The following is a 5,509-nucleotide window of genomic DNA, read 5'->3' as shown; positions in this document are numbered from 1 at the left end:
TCTCTCTCCCTTCCTGTCTCTCTCTCCTTCCCTCTCTCTCGCTCCCTCTCCCTTCCTCCTTTCCTCTCTCTCTCCTTCCCCTCTCTCTCCCTCCCTCTCCCTTCCTCCTTTCCTCTCTCTCTCCCTCCCCTCTCTCTCCCTCCCTCTCCCTTCCTCCTTTCCTCTCTCTCTCCTTCCCTCTCTCTCTCTCCTTCTCCCTTCCTCCTTTCCTCCCTCCCTTCCTCTCCCTCTCCTTCCCTCTCTCTCTCTCTCCCTCTCTGTTCTATGTCTTATCGACCCACTTGCAATGGAGATGGTACATGGGAAGTGTGTGAGTGTGTGCGCGTATACACAATGTGTGTGTGTGTGTGTGTGTGTGTGCTGTATCTACAGCCTGTGTGTACAACCGCCCGTCTAACGCTGCGTGCGGACGCATTTTAAGCCGAGGGCAAACACAGGGTGATCTAGCCATGGGCTGCGTGGGAGACGGGAGAGACCACATGGGGAGGAGGAGGGGGGGGCAGACGGGAGAGACCACATGGGGAAGGAGGCGGGGGGGGAGACGGGAGAGACCACATGGGGAAGGAGGCAGGGGGGGGAGGGCGGGGGGAGACAGTAGAGACCACATGGAGAAGGGGGGGGGGGGCGAGCTGGAGACGGGAGAGACCACATGGGGCGGGGGGGAGAAGGGGGGTGACTGGGTGCCGACGTGGGATCTCACAACATAAGCCTCTTAGCCATGAGGCTCGGGGGTTTGTGGGTCTGAAAACACAGAGGCCGCAGCGCCGGGGTAAACTGTCGGCGCCACATGAAAGGCCCGCCCCCGGAGGAGCGGCGCAGGCGGAGCCAAGGATAGCCCGGTCGCGGGACGCCATAGCGTAAACACGCCGGGGGGCGCGGCGTGAGCGGCCGAACCCGCCGGTCCTGATTAGGGGGAACTACCGGCCGGCCGTAATGTATGGGTAGCGCTCCGACCCACACACACACACACACACACACACACAGGCGCACACACACACACACACACACACACACACACACACACACACACACACACACACACTCACACACACACACACTCACACACACACACAAAAACACACACACACACACACACACACACACACACACACATGCCTGGTAGTTTGTGAGGCAGTATGATGAGGAGATTCTAAATGTGATGGAGCCATGAGGCAGACTGAAGCAAAATCCTTCACCTGCATTGTAAATTGGGAGCTGAATTACATTAGCTGTGTGTGTGTGTGTGTGTGTGTGTGCGCGTGTGTGCGTGCGTGTTAAGGTTCACTGAGGATGAAAATAATACCTTGAGATGGGGAAGAAACGATTGTTTCGTACTGTGTGTGTGTGTGTGTGTGTGTGTGTGTGTGTGTGTGTGCGTGTGCGTGTGCGTGTGGGGGAGTGTGTGCGTGCGTGTGTTAAGGTTCACTAAGGGTGAAAATGATACCTTGAGATGGGGAAGAAACGATTGTTTCGTACTGTGTGTGTGTGTGTGTGTGTGTGTGTGTGTGTGTGTGTAAGCAAGCGCACAGACATGGGAGGTAGGTGCCCTTTCCAACCCAGCTCATTTGGAGTAAACCTTTACTGATCCTTTATTCTCGTACACAGTGTGAATACCTGAACGACAATTCCCATAGGCTCACATTGAAAAGAGCCAATCGCACGTATCTAAACTGTCACAATAACACGGATGAATCACTTCAGGTTCATAAATTCACATTTCAGCATAATTAGTTCATAAATATCCAACACATTGACCAAAAGGTTAGCTTCTCCACGAAATGCCAGCCTCCAGCAAGTACTCCAGATACTTATTAGAGAATAAAAATCATGTGCAGAAATATATGTTTTGGATGAGCGATGAATTTGTAATGACTTGAGTTGTACTACTGATGGTGTTGATCGTGCTTTTGTGGTGGTCACTGTTGTTGGATCATTAACTAAATACAACGATAACTGTGTAAGACTTGAAACTTCTGCTCGACAGAAATAGCAACAGGAGCATATATATTTTCTCTTATACCATTTTCCAGACAAAATTGGAGTGTGTATACAGGTTTTTAAACTCTAAAATAGGCGATTGATTCCCATTGCCAGTAAACAAGTACTGTATGCCTTTCTGTTTTTGTCTGGTGTGTCACGTTCGACGTCACAAACGCGCCGGAAAAGAGGTGAAAATTAGCTTGTGTCATCGCAGTAAAAGCAGCGTGTCCTCCTGGTGTCACCGGTGGGAAGCTCTCAACGATGGTAGAGCAATTATCAGACTTTATCAAAAGTGCTAGTTTTGTCAACGTTTTCATCTGAACCATTGTATATGATCATAAGTAACCTTAAAACAGGGCTAAACACGCATTTCCCCTTTACTACTCCTTTAAAATCGATTCAAAAACTGACTGAAGTTGACTAATAGCTTTCTTTGGTAGACCAGATAGGAGAGCGTTACAGAAATCCAACCTGCTACTGATAAAAGCATCCATTAGTCTTTCAGTGTCGGCCTGGGAGAGAAAAGGTTTCTCCTTAGAAATGTTTCTCGGTCTATAAAAAGAGATGTCGTTGTCACATTGTTAATATGGGCCTCATCTACTGTCCCTAGAGGTCAGCTGACCCTGTAGTGCCGGGCACCTCAGGCTCAGTGTACTGCTAACGGTACCGGTTCTTGTGTGTCCCAGTGGCCTTCCCTCGTCAGCTGAGGATCTTCCCAGTGTGTCTTCGCCACTTTCACGATCTGCGTATGTAATTACCTGTCCCGTTTTCAGTCTGAGGCCTTCAATTGTCATGATTGAGTGTGTCTGTGATAAGACAGACTGGCTATGATTACACCTATCCAGGCTATATTGATGTGTGTGTGTGTGGGGGGGGGACTAGCATCAAGGGATTCCTCGTTTGCAAGTATCTCTTCCTCACTTTCGTTTTCAGTGTCATCGTTATCGTCATTGAGTCCAGCTTCTGGTCCAGCGTGGTTTGATTTCCAGTCCCCTCCAGCTGATTGCCTCTTTCTCCCAGCGTTGCTTGCGGGCCGTCTACCTTTCAAAGCCTGGATTGATGCGCCCGAACGTCTGCTTCGTATCGGCCATTGATGGGCCGCAGTTGTTTACAAAAGGGCCCTTCGGATGCTCTCAGAGCATTCAGCGTCTGGAAATGCTCTCCTCGTAGACTTAAGACTAAGTTCCACTGATTGTCACACGCATGAGTGTGTGAGATTTGTTCTCCGCATTTGACCCATCCCCCGGGGGAGCGGTTAGCAGCAGCGGCGCCGCGCTCGGGAATCATTTGGTGATGTACAGTAGCATGAAGTACTGCGATGAGCTGGGCTATCGGGGTGCGCTAGAACCTGGACGAGGCTTATCAGCAAGAACCGAGGGCAGATTCTGGCTCTGCCTGAACACAAGCTGGGAGGGACTAGCCAGGCACATGGTGCATAGAACTCTCCGGCATCAGGGCCCAGTCTAGGGTTGTTTTCCTGTCACATCTGAGGCCTATAGACGAATAACCACATATGTGCGTTTAGATTTCTCGGGGGGTGACTTGATCAGTAACAGATGTACAGACCATACTAATATTATTTTGTGTGACTTACACGTGCAAGTATAACATGTATTCTATGTAACCCTCTTTGATTGTAAGAGTCAGAAGATGAGATTACAAAACAGTAACACAACTGGCACAAATGTGTTTCTTTGTCTTCCTGTGACCCCCCACCCCCCTCAACCGCCCCCCCCCCACCACAGACTCCACCACCTCTGAGAGACACTGTCGATAGACACTTGCACACGACTGAATGTATATATAGGACGCACCGCACTCACACACACACACACACACACACACACACACACACACGCACACACTCACATTACACACTGTATACTCACTGTATATACACTGACTGCGCTACTTTTTGTATATTGTTCTTTTTCTTAGCTTATCCTTTTTTTCTATTCTATATTTTTTCTATCTGTGGTCTGTCTTCACTTTCATCAGGATTTCCGTGAGGGTTTGATTATTTCTTTCCAAAAGGCCACTGCTCCATGGGCTATAGGCGGCAGTTGTCTTCACTGTTGGATGGTATTTCGTTCTCAGCCATGTCCCTAATTTATCCCTTGCTGTCGTCAATGACAGTGTGCTCGGAAGACCTGGAACACTTCCTGTGTCCAGCAGTGAATACAGCGCTTCACTATCTCCCTGGGTTTTCTCGGTGGTGGTAATTGCCGCCTGCACTGAGGTGTGTGAAGAGGTCAATGACAAACAGACAGCACACTCCTGGCTCTAGTTCACGCACGACCACGGACATGTTTCATCGCACTGTAGAGGTGAATGCCACGGACAAACCAATCGCTGGCTTTTGCTTTGGTTTGCTGCGGCTGATGCACCTCTCACTGTTTTTTTTTTTACAATGTCCTTGAGAGCTATGGTGCATTCATCATCATTATTACCTGCACAGGCCAGTAGCTTTTGCAATATGTCAACTGAGGCATGTCTAAATTGCTTGTGTCGTTTCCAATGGAGCCTTCTGTTTTTCCTTTGTTGTCATGGTTTCTGTCACAATGAGGATGACTGTGAGTCTCATTTCAGATCTCACTTTCATCGGGGTTATTCTCATCTCTTGCGTTCACACAATAATGAAGTTAAGTTCAAGTTTCACCAGTTGCTTGAATATTACAGTTTTGCCTTTTTCACATTCCTGTCTAAGACTCTTGTCCTGCAACTTGATTTTTCAATAACTCACTCTGTGTTAGTTCATCTCTGTCAATCACAGCTGGTCCACCAGACAATGATTCTTTTGACAACAAAGTAATGTTGCATTCTTCACCTCCATCTGTCGGTCTCTCATCTTTTTCAATTTTGCATGTTCATTTTTGTGTGGACAGTCCCTCACGCAGTGATATGTTCTTTGGCAGACTGCACATTTTCTCTCTCTCTCTCCCTGTCTCTCTCCCTGTCTGTCTGTCTGTCTAGATATATCTATCTATCTATCTATCTGTCTGTCTGTCTGTCTGTCTGTCTGTCTGTCTCTCTGTCTGTCTCTCTGTCTGTCTATCTGTCTGTCTGTCTGTCTAGATCTATCTATCTATCTATCTATCTATCTATCTATCTATCTATCTACTGTATCTGTCTGTCTGTCTGTCTGTCTGTCTATCTATCTATCTATCTATCTATCTATCTATCTATCTATCTATCTATCTATCTATCTATCTATCTATCTATCTATCTATCTATCTATCTATCTATCTATCTATCTATCTATCTATCTATCTATCTATCATGTGGTTTCATGCCCTGGTTTGCATTCGCAGACTTGACCTACTTTCTCCGTTGTAAGTTGTGTAGCAGGCAGGCAGCATCTCCACTCACAGTTGCACCAGTGCCCTTTTGTGGCAGATTATTTTCTTCAAGGCTGATCTCACGTTCTCAAACGAGAGGCTTAGACAAGCGGTAAGCGGCAACTGTTTGACTTTCACATGAGGTCCTGGAGTATCTAGTAGCTCGAAAGCTAATACAGCATCTGGAAGCT

This window comes from Borostomias antarcticus (assembly GCF_949987555.1).
Source record: "Borostomias antarcticus genome assembly, chromosome: 29".
Taxonomy (NCBI): Eukaryota; Metazoa; Chordata; class Actinopteri; order Stomiiformes; family Stomiidae; genus Borostomias; species Borostomias antarcticus.
Note: the sequence above shows the minus strand (reverse complement) of the source record.